This window comes from Bacillus rossius, chromosome 1, assembly GCF_032445375.1.
Source record: "Bacillus rossius redtenbacheri isolate Brsri chromosome 1, Brsri_v3, whole genome shotgun sequence".
Taxonomy (NCBI): Eukaryota; Metazoa; Arthropoda; class Insecta; order Phasmatodea; family Bacillidae; genus Bacillus; species Bacillus rossius.
The window spans coordinates 134,639,568-134,658,274 of NC_086330.1; the positions used below are offsets into that span (position 1 = coordinate 134,639,568).

Below are 18,707 nucleotides of genomic sequence, written 5' to 3' on the forward strand. Positions count from 1 at the left end.
GCATGGCTCAGCAAGAACATTTGTATTCCGGTAAGTAATCCCAGTTCTGGAGAGTCGGCAAAGAAACGTGGATGCCCTTCCGTGGAATTTTGTTCAAGTAGTGAACGAACGAAACGAAGGAGAACAGAGCAACTACGTACAAATGTAGACATGTCGATGTTGTCTTATGACACTTCGTTCGTCTGGTAATATAGATGCTGCCAATATAGTAAAAGACATAACCACAACTACCCCAACAAGAGCTTCGAAATATCGGAAGCGTTATATAGTATGCAAGTCGAGAAGACAATATCTGCAGATGAGGCTTTGTCTACAATGGTTGAAGCTAAATTGAGTAGGCATCAATACAGTGTAATTAGATCAACAGCGCGAAAACACAACTGCAAATTGTATTGCAGTTATGAAGCAGTAAGGGATGCGAAATCGAGGTGTTGTGCACCGCGTACGAGTATCACAGTTACTGAGAAAAGTACAGAAGTGAAGTTTCAAAGTCTGTTAGATCACACCTGTCAACGTATTTTACTAGTCCAAGAAGAAGTGATACAAAGTTTACATCCCGACGATGTGCGTGCATTAAGTTTAATTTGTAAATGGGGATGTGATGGGAGCTCGGGACACAGTGAGTACAGGCAAAGATCAACAACGATTCTGATTCGGATGCAAATATGTTCTTAACGTATTTTGTACCATTGCAACTTGTTTCTTCTGAACTGAAATCTCGGGACGAAATTGTTATATGGAAAAATCCGAGGCCTTCATCTCCCAGGTTTTGTAGGCCAATCAGACTGTAGTTTCTCCATGAAAACACTGAATGCATTGTAAGAGAATAAAACTATATCGAGCAGCAAATTGAATTACTTGTTCCACTGACTGTAACAATAAATGGGAATGAGATATCTGTTACATACAATATGTTATTTACCATGATGAGCAATTTTCAATAAAATTACAAACATTTAATATGCATATTATAGACTACAAATTATATGTATTTTTTGTTATATTAGCCTCTATAAGATGAATGGCCATTAAATAATTTATTTTAACATTAAATTCGTAATCAGTGACCTCGAAAACCCCTATAATGAAGTTTGTATGACATAACATTGGTTTTTGTATTTTTGACCATGTTTTCGGGCAAATCTCCCACTGTGCGACGGCAGAATTCTCGAGACACGCGTTGGCGGCTCGCGTAATTCCGCAGTTGTCAGGTGTCAGAAAACGTGTCAAAGGCAGAGCGTCGCTAGGGGAGCGGTCAGAAGGAGGGTGGGGGGGGGGGGGGAAGCGGTGACCCTTGTAATCTACCAGATGCGCACGGCACGTCTCACGTTGCGGCGGCCACGTGACGTCAGTGGTCGTGCGGGGCCACCAGCCGGCTCTGCACCTGCGCGCCGCGGCCCTGCTTACGTTTCGTAACATTATTATAGTTACCTTTTGTGCCCTTCAGAGCTATTTTTCGGGAAACTGTAAGTACTAATATGAAGTTGGTCTCGATAACATTCAAATTTCACTTATGTATTTAACTGCTAACAAGTGACTTAGAACTTTGATTTTTATTTACAATTTAAGTTTATTCCTTATTATCACATTAACCTCGGACTAGCTATCATTGTAGATCAGTGACTAATATGAAATGGAACTTTAACGGTTTGCTATAGAGATCACTAATAACTTGGTAAAAAAAATATTACATTTGAATGTTATATTTAACATTAACTAAGACACAATCATTTAGTACATACACTGGATGTAAGGTTCAGTTATCACCAGTACATAATTCCGTACTTGTGCGTTTTCGTAGATTAACATACTTCATACAGTTTTCAGTTCTCTTCAGTAAGGAGCCCTCGGAAGCTGTCGACTTATAGTCTTCAGTAGTTCACTTCACTGATTTGCAGACCGTTGAGGTAGAATCCACGATGCGTCCTAGACATTTCTGCGAACTATTCGACGGTACTACTGTTCACCTGTAGAATTTAGTCGTTTCTCCCGTAGTTTACGTATCATTATGGTAGAATACACCATTCACCGTAGAAAGTTCTGAAAACTATTAGACGGTACTAATGTTCACCTGTATAATTCAGTCGTTTCTATCATAGTTTGTGTATCATTATGGTTGAAGTAACCATGCGTAGTAGAAAGTCCTCGAACTGTAGAATTACGTAGTTCTACGTATCCAAACTTCAAACACTGCCGACGTTAATAAAGTTCGAAGATAGTGATTCAGTCGAAAGTTTATTTAATCATTATAAAAGTACTACTACACAAAAATATTTTTATATATTCAGTAGTAGTATGTAAATGGGCATACTAGATCAGGGTTCAGGGTGTGGATTGAGATTGTCGGTCCGCCATCTTGGATTGTGACGTCACGGCGGCCATCTTGGATGGTTGTGACCTTGACCTTTGACCTTGACCTTGAATTTTATCCTCAAAAATCGCCAAAATCCGCCAAAATTGGGCAAAATTTGCCCAAAATTCCTCAAAATTCGCCAAAATTTCCATTTCTGTGGAAAAAAGTTCCACCAAAAAATCTCAAAAAATTCCACAAATTAAAAATTTCTCTTTTCGAGGGAAAAATTTCCCGTTTCGAGGGAAAAATTCCCGTTTTTAGTCCTTAAAAATCCCAGCGGCTGAAAATTCCTAAAACTGGCTTAAGCATCCTTAACTCAAGCCTCAGTTAAGCCATTTCTAGGAATAAGGATACCATGACCGCCATCTTGAATTATGACGTCATCGTTGCAATTTCCGTTACGGCCGCCATCTTTAAATTTATTATCCGATTTTAATGAAAAAAAATTTAAAATTCATAAAACAAATTAAATAATAAAATTTTTAATAAAATATTAATAAAAAATTACTTTTTTGACACGGAGCTCGGAGTCCTCGGTTCGAACCCGACGAGTGCAAAAAAAATAAAAATGGCGACCGATCCTTCCCCCGAGGTGGCTGCAGGCATACTGACTCCCACCACTTTTTATCATCATCTAGTATGACGTCATGGCCGCCATCTTGTCTTCGATGCTGGAAGCCATCATCATTGTATCGTCGGCTAGAGTGCGCCGATGACATGTTAGTTTAATTCGTATCCGCAAGAGTGCAGTAATCATTTATTACTGTGACATCCGCCATATTGTCATTTGGCCGCCATCTTGAAAATCCGTAATTATTTAGCTAGAAATTCGGGAAAAGTTCCAAAATTCATTAAATAAATCACTCATTAATTTACATATTGATTCGATCGATTCCCGTCCTCGGTTCGATACCCGATCGTTGCAATAATGTTTAATCTTATGTAAAAAAAATAATTTAAATAAACCATGTTCAACATTCTTAAAGAGACTTTAAATCCTCTACTACCACCATCCTATCAGACATCAAGACCACCATATTGGAAATGTGTAATTTTAATGCTAGAGATCCGGGAAAAAGTTCAGAAATCATTAAATAAATTTCCGATCAATATACTGATTAATTAGATCGACTAAGATCCTTGGTACGATCTAGGATGATGCAAAAAAAATTAAATATATCATCAATTTAACATAATAGTAACAGGTTCGAGGAATTAAACACCGCAAGTTCTTTTACAAACATAATATTTATTACATAATTTCTATTCTACTACAGGATCACTTACGAAAGCCAACAATCTTATAATCATTTAGTTCCGCAGCGGTGTGAAATGACTAATTCTTAGCTCCAATCGGTTTATACTAGACAGAGTCCAGCCAGAACCTTTACAGACATAGTCCACCTCTTCTTGACAGAGTTTCTGGATACCGTTTTTAACAGTTTGCTTCACATCGTTAGAACTGTAAATTACTGCAGCAGATGTCTTGAATGCACACTTCTTCACTTCGTCATCGAACGGATATGGCTTTCCATATATACAGTCCAACCACAAGTTATATTTCAAAGGTCCGTTTGTTGCTACATCATCAGTAAGCTGATTGATTATCTTCTGTCTGATATCGTCAAGAAAATTACAAATGTCCTTCGACTCACCGAACGTATTTAGATAATAGTAGTCTTTCAACGTTCCACGAAATGCAGGCTGCGCCAAGTAGAAGCCATTATCGTTCACTTGTAATGCTACGAACACAGTCTTAGGTTTAGTTCCATGTTCAGACGTCATAACAATCGGTTGCTGGGCATCTGTTTTTTTGGTTGTACGCTTTCGTGTCTCCAATCTAAAGCGAGGAGTCGAAATGTCGGCAGGTAGTTCAGCAGTAGGAGCACAGACTCCACCTTTACATTTTTTCGCATGATGTCGCAAACTGTCAATTCGAGTAAACCATTTAAGGCACTCATCACATCGAAACTTCATGCGAGAAGGATTCTTCGCGCATTTGCTCCGCTCATGTCTTCGTGCATCATGGTAAAATGCGAACGACATATCACAGTAGCTGCAAGGATACCGTGGTGATGAAGACGATCCTTTCAGACCCGATCCAGATACAGGCGTTGCAACAGTAGTACCATTTCCAGGCATTCTCTTATGCACACCGATGCATCGTTGTTGCGCCGAAACCTTTACTTTCTGCCGCACAGCAGGACCTTTGCATGCCTTCATGTGCGTTTTCATATTATCTTTTCTGGCAAACTGCTTATGACATTTCTCACAAACAAACATTTTACGATATAGGTTCTTGGCACATTCGCTCCTCTCGTGTCGCCGAGCATTGCTGTTGTTTGAGAAAATCTTGTCACAGTAACAGCACCGATGTTCGCTAGTTGTCAAATCAGCATCCATTGAAGTCTCCATCGAGGTCGTATCGTCGATCGTCGTGGTTTCCTGCACATCCAGCTCAGTAGTCATTAAAGTCTCTTCTGCTGGTGGTATCATGTCTGATGAAGTCTTCTCCAGTGTTGTCGTCGTCATTGCCAACGGGATCTGCTCCACCATTGTCGTAGCTGTCGTCAAGGTTCCCGTAGACGATGATACAACGTCCATCAAGTACGACGTTAAAGTCGGTAAAGATGCCATCGAGTTCGCAAGAACTGGTAATTAATTACGCGACTTATTCACCAGATGAAATAATCTAGGTGATCCTTACACCGTCGACGACAGTAACAAACTGAGCGACCTGCTGTCTAGGACTCACTTATATACATGCTCCGAATGGAATAATACGCTAGTCAAATCAAGATCAATTTATTATAATACTAGAGTCAAAACAACATTAAAAATAGAAGGACCATCAACGAAAAGGCAGCACATTTGGAAGCACCGACAACGAAAAGGCAGCACCGACAACGAAAAGGCAGCACATTTGGAAGCACCGACAACGAAAAGGCAGCACCGACAACGAAAAGGCAGCACATTTGGAAGCACCGACAACGAAAAGGCAGCACCGACAACGAAAAGGCAGCACATTTGGAAGCACCGACAAAGAAAAGGCAGCACCGCCAACGAAAAGGAAGCACATTTGGAAGCACCGACAAAGAAAAGGCAGCACCGCCAACGAAAAGGAAGCACATTTGGAAGCACCGACAAAGAAAAGGCAGCACCGCCAACGAAAAGGAAGCACATTTGGAAGCGCCGACAAAGAAAAGGCAGCACCGCCAACGAAAAGGAAGCACATTTGGAAGCACCGACAACGAAAAGGCAGCACCGCCAAAGAAAAGACAGCACATTTGGAAGCACCGACAACGAAAAGGAAGCACCATCAACGAAAAGGTCGCACCGCCAACGAAAAGGAAGCACATTTGGAAGCACCGGCAAAGAAAAGGCAGCACCGCCCACGAAAAGGAAGCACATTTGGAAGCACCGACAAAGAAAAGGCAGCACCGACAACGAAAAGGCAGCACATTTGGAAGCACCGACAACGAAAAGGCAGCACATTTGGAAGCACCGACAACGAAAAGGCAGCACCGACAACGAAAAGGCAGCACATTTGGAAGCACCGACAAAGAAAAGACAGCACCGACAACGAAAAGGCAGCACATTTGGAAGCACCGACAAAGAAAAGGCAGCACCGCCAACGAAAAGGAAGCACATTTGGAAGCACCGACAAAGAAAAGGCAGCACCGCCAACGAAAAGGAAGCACATTTGGAAGCACCGACAACGAAAAGGCAGCACCGCCAAAGAAAAGACAGCACATTTGGAAGCACCGACAACGAAAAGGAAGCACCATCAACGAAAAGGCCGCACCGCCAACGAAAAGGAAGCACATTTGGAAGCACCGGCAAAGAAAAGGCAGCACCGCCCACGAAAAGGAAGCACATTTGGAAGCACCGACAAAGAAAAGGCAGCACCGCCAACGAAAAGGAAGCACATTTGGAAGCACCGACAACGAAAAGGCAGCACCATCGACGAAAAGGAAGCACATTAATTTGTCATTGACTGCAATATTCATTGGTTCCAATATTCATTGGCTCCAATATTCATTGGCTCCAATATTCAATGGCTCCAATATTCATTGACTCCAATATTCATTGGCTCGATCAGTCATTGACACCTACAGTCTTTTGGTTCCAAAAGTCTTTTGGCCCCAAATATATTAGGCTAGAATTCTTCGAGTCTAAGAGACTATGAGACCACATGGCTACAGAACTACGTGACTACGAATCTTCAAGTTTACGAGACTGCGAGGCTACAGAGCTACGAAGCCTCTAGTACACAGGTTTACGTGACTGCGAGGATACAGGACTACCAGTCTGCATGAGTACTTGACTACGAAGCTACTCGTCTACAAGGCTACAATTACAGCATCTGTTTTCGTCAGAATTTTCTCTTTTGCTCCAACTGCACCACCAGCATTATGTTATAAGATTACAAGGCCGCCTGCTTACGTAGCTTCAAGTCTACGAGGATACTTGGATACGTAGCTTCAATTCTACGAGGTCCTAAGACTTCATGACTACGCGACTTCGAGCCATGAGGTTACGAGATTACGTGACTACGAATCTTCATGTTTACGAGACTGCGAGGCTACAGAGCTACGAAGCCTCTAGAAAACGAGTTTACGTGACTGCGTGGATACAGGAATACAAGTCTGCATGAGTTCTTGACTACGAAGCTACTCGTCTGCAAGGCTCCAATTGACACATCTGTCTTCGATGGAATTTTCTCTTTTGCTACATCTACACCATCAGCATTATGTTATAAGATTACAAAGCTACTTGCTTACGTAGCTTCAAGTCTACGAGGCTCCAATACATCATGACTACAAGACTACGAACCACGAGGTTACGAGACTATGCGATTGCAAGTCTTCAAGGTTACGTCATCGCGAGGCTATAGGACTACGAAGCTTCCAGAACGCATGGTTACGAGAATGCATGACTAATTGACCGCATGGCTACGAAACTTTATGTCTCTAACTGACTACAATAGCACTATTCAGTGGTGAGAGTTAATTTATTTCATGCAAAGGTACTTGCTGCAAGCAGTTCCGCTTTTCAACATCAGATGACGTCATGTTTTGCTTGCAGGTAAAATAATATTTATTTATTTTATGCGGGATGCGGGTTGTTCACTATCGGTCGCATAAGAAGAATGGCATCGATAGTCTTCAAGGAGAAGGAAGTTCGTCCTTCCTGCTAGTGCTTCTCAGATTTCTCACGGTCCGCCATCTTGGATTGCGACGTCACGGCTGCCATCTTGGATGGGTGTGACTTTGACCTTTGACCGAAACCGCAGGAATGATCGCAAGCACACGGATTAACCATCATAATATTGATAAGAATAATCAGGAGCACACGGAGAAAACCATCATAATATTGGCAAGAATAATCAGGAGCACACGGAGAAAAACGACACATGTTTTCTTTGATATCATAAAATTACAGGAAAAAAAATATTTAAAAATAAAAATAAATTAATAAAAAAATTTAAAATAAAAACAAAAAATACATAAACTGATTCTGCTAGCTTGTAAACTTATCATTGTGCTTCCTTTTCGTTGGCGGTGCTGCCTTTTCTTTGTCGGTGCTTCCAAATGTGCTGCCTTTTCGTTGTCGGTGCTGTCTTTTCTTTGTCGGTGCTTCCAAATGTGCTGCCTTTTCGTTGTCGGTGCTGCCTTTTCGTTGTCGGTGCTTCCAAATGTGCTGCCTTTTCGTTGTCGGTGCTGCCTTTTCGTTGTCGGTGCTTCCAAATGTGCTGCCTTTTCGTTGTCGGTGCTGCCTTTTCTTTGTCGGTGCTTCCAAATGTGCTTCCTTTTCGTGGGCGGTGCTGCCTTTTCTTTGCCGGTGCTTCCAAATGTGCTTCCTTTTCGTTGGCGGTGCGACCTTTTCGTTGATGGTGCTTCCTTTTCGTTGTCGGTGCTTCCAAATGTGCTGTCTTTTCTTTGGCGGTGCTGCCTTTTCGTTGTCGGTGCTTCCAAATGTGCTTCCTTTTCGTTGGCGGTGCTGCCTTTTCTTTGTCGGTGCTTCCAAATGTGCTTCCTTTTCGTTGGCGGTGCTGCCTTTTCTTTGTCGGTGCTTCCAAATGTGCTTCCTTTTCGTTGGCGGTGCTGCCTTTTCTTTGTCGGTGCTTCCAAATGTGCTGCCTTTTCGTTGTCGGTGCTGCCTTTTCGTTGTCGGTGCTTCCAAATGTGCTGCCTTTTCGTTGTCGGTGCTGCCTTTTCGTTGTCGGTGCTTCCAAATGTGCTGCCTTTTCGTTGTCGGTGCTGCCTTTTCGTTGTCGGTGCTTCCAAATGTGCTGCCTTTTCGTTGATGGTCCTTCTATTTTTAATGTTGTTTTGACTCTAGTATTATAATAAATTGATCTTGATTTGACTAGCGTATTATTCCATTCGGAGCATGTATATAAGTGAGTCCTAGACAGCAGGTCGCTCAGTTTGTTACTGTCGTCGACGGTGTAAGGATCACCTAGATTATTTCATCTGGTGAATAAGTCGCGTAATTAATTACCAGTTCTTGCGAACTCGATGGCATCTTTACCGACTTTAACGTCGTACTTGATGGACGTTGTATCATCGTCTACGGGAACCTTGACGACAGCTACGACAATGGTGGAGCAGATCCCGTTGGCAATGACGACGACAACACTGGAGAAGACTTCATCAGACATGATACCACCAGCAGAAGAGACTTTAATGACTACTGAGCTGGATGTGCAGGAAACCACGACGATCGACGATACGACCTCGATGGAGACTTCAATGGATGCTGATTTGACAACTAGCGAACATCGGTGCTGTTACTGTGACAAGATTTTCTCAAACAACAGCAATGCTCGGCGACACGAGAGGAGCGAATGTGCCAAGAACCTATATCGTAAAATGTTTGTTTGTGAGAAATGTCATAAGCAGTTTGCCAGAAAAGATAATATGAAAACGCACATGAAGGCATGCAAAGGTCCTGCTGTGCGGCAGAAAGTAAAGGTTTCGGCGCAACAACGATGCATCGGTGTGCATAAGAGAATGCCTGGAAATGGTACTACTGTTGCAACGCCTGTATCTGGATCGGGTCTGAAAGGATCGTCTTCATCACCACGGTATCCTTGCAGCTACTGTGATACGTCGTTCGCATTTTACCATGATGCACGAAGACATGAGCGGAGCAAATGCGCGAAGAATCCTTCTCGCATGAAGTTTCGATGTGATGAGTGCCTTAAATGGTTTACTCGAATTGACAGTTTGCGACATCATGCGAAAAAATGTAAAGGTGGAGTCTGTGCTCCTACTGCTGAACTACCTGCCGACATTTCGACTCCTCGCTTTAGATTGGAGACACGAAAGCGTACAACCAAAAAAACAGATGCCCAGCAACCGATTGTTATGACGTCTGAACATGGAACTAAACCTAAGACTGTGTTCGTAGCATTACAAGTGAACGATAATGGCTTCTACTTGGCGCAGCCTGCATTTCGTGGAACGTTGAAAGACTACTATTATCTAAATACGTTCGGTGAGTCGAAGGACATTTGTAATTTTCTTGACGATATCAGACAGAAGATAATCAATCAGCTTACTGATGATGTAGCAACAAACGGACCTTTGAAATATAACTTGTGGTTGGACTGTATATATGGAAAGCCATATCCGTTCGATGACGAAGTGAAGAAGTGTGCATTCAAGACATCTGCTGCAGTAATTTACAGTTCTAACGATGTGAAGCAAACTGTTAAAAACGGTATCCAGAAACTCTGTCAAGAAGAGGTGGACTATGTCTGTAAAGGTTCTGGCTGGACTCTGTCTAGTATAAACCGATTGGAGCTAAGAATTAGTCATTTCACACCGCTGCGGAACTAAATGATTATAAGATTGTTGGCTTTCGTAAGTGATCCTGTAGTAGAATAGAAATTATGTAATAAATATTATGTTTGTAAAAGAACTTGCGGTGTTTAATTCCTCGAACCTGTTACTATTATGTTAAATTGATGATATATTTAATTTTTTTTGCATCATCCTAGATCGTACCAAGGATCTTAGTCGATCTAATTAATCAGTATATTGATCGGAAATTTATTTAATGATTTCTGAACTTTTTCCCGGATCTCTAGCATTAAAATTACACATTTCCAATATGGTGGTCTTGATGTCTGATAGGATGGTGGTAGTAGAGGATTTAAAGTCTCTTTAAGAATGTTGAACATGGTTTATTTAAATTATTTTTTTTACATAAGATTAAACATTATTGCAACGATCGGGTATCGAACCGAGGACGGGAATCGATCGAATCAATATGTAAATTAATGAGTGATTTATTTAATGAATTTTGGAACTTTTCCCGAATTTCTAGCTAAATAATTACGGATTTTCAAGATGGCGGCCAAATGACAATATGGCGGATGTCACAGTAATAAATGATTACTGCACTCTTGCGGATACGAATTAAACTAACATGTCATCGGCGCACTCTAGCCGACGATACAATGATGATGGCTTCCAGCATCGAAGACAAGATGGCGGCCATGACGTCATACTAGATGATGATAAAAAGTGGTGGGAGTCAGTATGCCTGCAGCCACCTCGGGGGAAGGATCGGTCGCCATTTTTATTTTTTTTGCACTCGTCGGGTTCGAACCGAGGACTCCGAGCTCCGTGTCAAAAAAGTAATTTTTTATTAATATTTTATTAAAAATTTTATTATTTAATTTGTTTTATGAATTTTAAATTTTTTTCATTAAAATCGGATAATAAATTTAAAGATGGCGGCCGTAACGGAAATTGCAACGATGACGTCATAATTCAAGATGGCGGTCATGGTATCCTTATTCCTAGAAATGGCTTAACTGAGGCTTGAGTTAAGGATGCTTAAGCCAGTTTTAGGAATTTTCAGCCGCTGGGATTTTTAAGGACTAAAAACGGAAATTTTTCCCTCGAAAAGAGAAATTTTTAATTTGTGGAATTTTTTTTGAGATTTTTTGGTGGAACTTTTTTCCACAGAAATGGAAATTTTGGCGAATTTTGAGGAATTTTGGGCAAATTTTGCCCAATTTTGGCGGATTTTGGCGATTTTTGAGGATTAAATTCAAGGTCAAGGTCAAAGGTCAAGGTCACAACCATCCAAGATGGCCGCCGTGACGTCACAATCCAAGATGGCGGACCGACAATCTCAATCCACACCCTGAACCCTGATCTAGTATGCCCATTTACATACTACTTTCATTCAATTTTTTTTTAATTTTAAGTTTTTTAGGTTTAATACTGGCGTATAAGGGCAGACTATATGCCAAAACTGCGCACTAAAATCATTAACGCACAAACTCATTCAGTAACGAACACATCCTTACTGTATGTTCTAAAAAGGACCAACATTCTTCTCTCCTTTTTTTCTTACATAGCACAATTCGTAAATAATCAAATCCAAAATAGTAAGTTATTTATACATATTTAATACAGCAAAATTTCTACTATGAAAAGAAATTTATTTTTGCAAAATCTTTATTAAAATTCCAATGTTCTTAGTCTATGAATGAAATTAAATTACCATTTAATATACTTTTCTTTGAATAATTGGCTTCACAGTAAATGTACAAATTTAGTAATATCTGTAATTTTACATGACTATCTCGATTCCATTTACAAGAAAATACAGGTTACATTAGGGCGGGCTTGTAGGGCCTAGGTAAACCCTCAGTATCCCTCATAACTGACGAGACCGAGTCGGAGCTCCTTCGGCATTGGAGATCCCGTCGCTTGCCGGGAGCGCCAGGCGTGGTGCAGGACTCGGGTCATCAATAACTGCTTAGCACGCATAGTGAAACGTCTGATTGCAAACAACATTAAGCAGATTTTCAGTGTCGGGATTCTTAAAATTAGTCCGACTATTGGTTTCTGAATAGGTTTTTTTTTTCAGGGCGTGAAATCGTTAAAAACTATTACTATAACTGTATTTTTTTTTTTTTTTTTTTTCAATAATTCCAGCACAGGAACTAGAAAGCAGTGGAGGGACATAACAACACCTTTATTTGGTGCCCCGCTTAAGGTTTCAAAGCAGCTAGTGAGACAACAGAAATGCAACATCCCGCTGTCGAGTGTCTTTCGCATAGAGGCGATGCGACATCTGTTGCGCCAGACAATTTCGCCTTTAGCACGTCTAGACGTCGCACACGGATAATAGCTGCAGGCACGCCGCGTCCTTTAGGCTTTCCGTGTACAGTAATGCAACGTAAATCCATATGTTGTGACATGAAGTGAGAGCTAACCTTCGTGGCGCAGTGTAAAGGGTTCTGGGTTCGAATCATGAGCTAGGCATTCATGTGTGTTGCGATTGTAAGTCCAAGATTAGTTAAAAGTTTACCTTGCTTAGCCTAGCGGGATTGAAGCGAGAACGTGAATAAGAAGTTTAGCAAACGATAGGTACAGAAACTGCAGAAACGGGAAATGACAATCGTCTGTGCGAGAGCTCGAAGCGGCGCTCCTCGGCCCACCTCATCCCGCGACCCGACAGGAGGGAGCATGGTCCTGTCCGGACCGGGGCCCCCTCGGGGAGTCGTCCCTTGGGGTGAAGGCGGTGGGGTCGCAGAACAACCGTTTCGACGATACTTTTCGCCCCCGGTTTCCACGAGGTCGAGCCCAGGCGACGTCGAACTCCGTCCGTAGGCGTGTTGACGGGGCGGCGAGACGACGTGGTTCTGATCCATGTCACGGCGCTGCGTCAGGAACATCTTTAGTGCGTGATGTTGGTGATATCTGCGGTATCTCCTTCATTAATGTCGGGTCTCACACGCTATGTTTATTATGTACAAACGTCTTAGCTCTCGGCATACGGCATTTGGTATGAGTGATTTCGTGAATGTGACAGAAGTCAAGTAACAGAAAATGTGTAACCACGGTGCTGACATCTGTGGCGGATGGCGTGAACAAAAATTCGCCAAACGAAAGGCAAACTTTATAGTATTAACTTTTCAATGAATTTTAACAAGATGGGCAGTATTTTGATAAAATTCCTCGTCGAAAATCAGGTCCAAAGCCGGGGTTTAGTATTTTTTAAAGTCCTTTTTCACTTTTATCGGAGCCATTTCATTATATAATTTAAAATTTTGCTCTGCTAATCTAATGATTAATAGCAGACGTAGCTGCTCCGGCAACGGAATCCAGCGGTGGAAGATCTAGCTGGCTGTTCCGGTATATTTAACACTAAATCTCTTGCATTTGTGTGGTATGGGTGTGATATACTAGTAGTAGGCCTATGTAAATGGGCATACTGGCACAGGCTTCAGGCTGAGGCGCCTGAGGTGCCGACCGCCATATTGGATTGTGACGTCACGGCGGCCATCTTGGATGAGCGTAACGGGACACAGTGTAACGGGACACGGCGTAACGGGACAAGTAGATCACGGCGGCCATTTTGGATCCGCCATTTTGGATGACGTCATTTTGTTTTCTCGAACATTCCGGCGTTGTGTTTTCCGCCATATTGGATGATGACTTCACCATTGCAATTTTCGTTACGGTCGCCATCTTTAACTTTTTTATTTATTATCCGATTTTAATGAAAAAAATTTAAAATTTATACAAAAATTCAATTAATGAAATTTTAATGAAAAATAATAAATAAATACTTTAACGACACGGAGCTCGGAGTCCTCGGTTCGAAGGGCAAAAAAAAATGTCGACCGAACCTTCCCCCCGTGGTGGCTGCTGGCAGACTGACTCCCACCACTTTTTTCAAAGCATAAATATCGCCAGTGAGTATGACGTCATGTCCGCCATCTTGAAAATCCGTAATTTTAATGCTAGAGATTCGGGAAAAAATTTAAAAATCATTAAAAAAAAATAATCAATCTAATTAAATAATAAAAAAATCCTTAAAACCCCCGTTTCACTTTTCGTGACGGCCGCCATCTTGAAATCACCTGCTGGAGATCACCAACTTGTTTTCGTCCGCTAGAGTGTGCTGATACCATGTTAGTATAATTATCTGGTCACCACACATTTGACCTTGAAATTTGACCTTGAACTTTGACCTTGACCTTGAAATTTGACCTAGACCTTGAAATTTGACCTTGACCTTGAAATTTGACTTTGTCCTTGTCGACCATCATGGATCCGACATTTTATGTTTAGTACATGCTACCAGGAGCTACCACCTGCTGGAGTACACCATCTTGTGTGTGTACTCGTATTATAGAGTACATTTCCATCTGGATAATTTTATTCTAACCCGCTACAGTGCAGTAATCATTTATTACCGAGGTGCCCCCGCCATCTTTAAATTTGGGCGCCATCTTGAAATCATGTAATAATGTAGCTAGAAAAGCGGGAAAAAAATCCAAAATTCATCAAAAAAATCACTCATTAACTTGCATATTGATTCGATCCGCTCCAGTCCTTGGTTCGATACTCGATCTATGCAATAATGTTTAATTTTATGAAATAATAATAATTTTAATAAACCACGTTCGACAATCTTAAAGAGACTTTAAATCCTCTACTACCATTATCTTATCAGACATCAAGACCAACATCTTGGAATATTCGATAAATTAACCTAGAAATTCAGGAAAAAGTTAAAAATTCATTAAATAAATTTGCAAACAATGTACTGATTAATTAGGTCGACTAAGGTCCTTGGCACGATCCTGGACGAAGCTAAAATAAATTTAATCTAAATACCAGAAAAGTGTAAGGTTCAAGAAATAAAACACCACAAAGTCTTTTACAAATATAATATTTATTACACAATTTATATCTTACAGGATCACTTGCGAAAGCCAGCAATCTTATAAACATTTAGCCCTGCATAGACGTGCAACGACTACTTCTTAGCTCCAACAGCTCCAAATGCTCCAACAGCTCCAAATGCTCCAACAGCTCCAACAGCTCCAACAGCTCCAAATGCTCCAACTGCCTTTTCTTTCAACAGCTCCAATGATATTGGGCTACAATGCTACGAGTCTAAGAGACTACGAGGCTACAAGGCTACGAGTCTACGAGTCTAAAAGGATCTAGCTGGTTCCGAGTTATACATGGCTGCGAGACTGCATGACTAAAAGACCGCATGGCTACGAAACTACATGTCTATGAAGCTACATGGATACAAGTCTACTCGGCTCCAACACGCAATGTACACACAGTACACACAGGAAACTGAACGTACACACAGGAAACGGAACGTATACACACAGTACACACAGGAAACGGAACGTACACACAGTACACACAGGAAACGGAACGTACACACAGTACACACAGGAAACGGAACGTACACACAGTACACACAGGAAATGGAACGTATACACAGTACACACAGGAAACGGAACGTATACACACAGTACACACAGGAAACGGAACGTACTCAAAGTACACACAGGAAACGGAACGTACTCAAAGTACACACAGGAAACGGAACGTACACACAGGAAACGGAACGTACACACCGTACACAGAGGAAATGGAACGTACACACAGTACACACCGGAAACGGAATGATCACACATACAGTAGCGGAAACACACAGGCTTAGTTGGAAATCAGAATACAAGAAATAAAAACATTAAATTTTTACTTTCAATATTTAATTACTTCTCAACATTACACAAATACAAGTAAAAGAAGCCATTATTGTATGTAGACAGCTTTCCTCAGTTCTTTGAGTATGAAGGATATTTCTTTGATGCACGAATAGTTTCCTGCACAAAGCGAGCCATGTAGAAGTCTTAGCCGGTCAACCAATATGTTTGGATCTTTCCATGATGTGTAATCAATCTCTTCTACCACCATCTTACTTGCTTGTTTATTATATAAATACTTTTAATATCACAATCGTTCCAGTGATCATAATAAGCATTATCAGATTTATTTATTATAACACGACGTTTCCATCGTTTCGGTCTCAGGACATCGCCACATTCTTCGATCTTGTCAGCTCTAGGTGCTTCATCACAGTCTATGCCTTTGTCAACAGCCTCAGATTCACTGTAACAATCACTGTAGAAGACATCTTCTTCACCCAGATTACCGTATGAATTCGCTATCGATGATGTCGAAGTGTCTTCATCGTGTTCATGCTTCCTTTTTAGGAGTCCATCATTTTTACAAAGAATGGAGGATCTACTGAATATAGGCTTGAATGTATTCTCACTTTTACGGTGTTGATACTTCCATTAGTTTCAGTCTTCCCGAAGCCATTAGCATCCTTCAATTTATGTTCTTCCTCACGATCGGGTGAGCTAATACCATCACGCCCAGGATAAGGAAAATTACTGTCGTAATGCAGATCACTCTTCTTTAGTCTAGTGGATCCATCGGTGTCCTCTATGCCGTAAGTAGTCTTGACTTTACATGTTCTACCATGTCTTTTTAAGCTGTCAATTCGTGTTAACAACCTGCTACAATGATTACAGCTTAACATGTTGCGTAGTGGGTTTCTAGTACAATCATTCTTCTCATGACGTCTAGCATTCCTTCTCATGACAAAATCCTTGCCACAGTATCTACAGCGGCTTCCTTCCGATTCAGCTGCAGATAACAAACCATGATCCATGGTAGCTTCTGTGACTAATGTTAGATACAAACTGTCAGTTTTCTCCAATTGGAACCATTTCTGAAATAGAATTTTTTAAATATTTCATCAGCGAGAGTTAAGTTATCTAATGCAAAGCAAATTGATGCAAGTAGTTCTGGCTGTCATCAACAGATGTCGCCACGTGTTGCTTGCAGGTAAATAATATCTATTTCATTAATGCGGGATGCGGAATGTTCACTATCGATCGCAAAGGAAGGTTGGCTTCGCTAGACTCCAAGGAGAAGGAAGTTCGTCCTTCCTGTTAGTGCTTCTTAGATTTCTCAGAGATTATTATTATTCGACTGAGTAATGATTTTGTTTTAAATTTCCACCTGATAAAAATATTACAAGTGATGATTAAGTAGCAGAAGCACACGGAGAAATCCACCATAATATTGTCAAGAATAAACGGGAGCACACGGAGAAAATCACCATAATATTGACAAGAATAATCGGAAGCACACGGAGAAAACCGCCACAAGTTTTCTTTGATATCATAAAACTACAAAAAAAATTATTAAAAAATAAAAAATAAAAATGAAAAAAATTCAAAAACTGATTCTGGCTTGTACTGGAACTCTTACTTTGCACATCAAAGAGAAGTTCACAAGCTAGCAGAATGTTTGTATTTTTTTTTTTTTTTTTTTTTGTAATTTTATGATATAAAAGAAAACTTGTGTCGGTCGGAGAGAAAGGATGTGTAATCTTTATTTTTGTGTTTACATAACTTCATAATACAATTTTAACTTCACGTTTGAATACAAATTATCTTTAAAGATATCTTTAATATATGTTTCATATAAAATATATCAATACAAAAAAAATTACAAAAAATTAACTTAGATTACGGCTTTAGGTATGTATCGAGACAAGTATATCTTGAACAGTATTTTTTTTTGTAGAATTGGTCTAAAATAATCTTATTACATTGTGGTAATTACTTGAACTAAGATCAATAATGCCAACGTTGTTCGAATGTAAGACGTCCAATCCGATGTTTAATTGTTGTTTCCGAATGCCTCTTTAAATAACCCTGCAGGATCCTTGAAAAATGCTCCTTAAAATAAGTCAGCAATTTTTTGTGACCTTCCAGTAGTATACAGTATTAGGTCCGAGGACAGGATTCAGGCTGTGGTGCCGGCCGCCATCTTGGATTGTAGTGTCATGGCCGCCATCTTGGGTGACCTTGACCGTGATATTTGACCTTGACCTTCAAAATTCGTTCAAACTTTAACGGGTGCAGATGCGTCAACAACTACCGAGCTTCGATGCTGTTACTGTGACATGATGTTCTCTAATAGCGATAATGTTCAGCGGCATGACAAGAGAATGTGCTATAATCCGCCTCGCATAAAATTCAGCTGTGAGAAATGCCGCAAGGAGTTTGCAAGAATCTGTGATTTGAAAAGACATGTTATAAGCTGCAAACAGTGCTTCCCGCCAAACAATCCGAGATTGCCATTGCAGAAGACTCGGTGCATTATTGAGTAAGGATACATCGAGGAATACAAACAATATATATCCTGGTAACCTCTGTGATAGTATTTTTGTATATGCTCATGATTCACGAAGACATGAGAAGAGAGAATGTGCGAAGAACCCATTATGCTTGGCGTTTCGCTGTGTTAAGTTCCATGCATGGTTTACTTGTATTTACAATTTGAGAAGACATATGAAAAACTGTAAATCGAATTTCTTTCACCTGCTGAGGACCAGCTATTGTTGTATTCTGCCCCGCTAGTTATGGTTGAGACTCGTAGCGCAATGACTCTAATAGTAATAAACTTATAGTTTAAAAAAC

The 18,707-nt window shown here is 40.7% G+C and overlaps 1 protein-coding gene across 1 annotated transcript in view; it reads left to right on the top strand.

Moving 5' to 3' along the window:
- Positions 1 to 18,707, top strand: part of LOC134546181 (glycosyltransferase 25 family member-like) — a 344,576-nt gene that overhangs the window by 278,114 nt on the left and 47,755 nt on the right. The window lies entirely within an intron of this gene.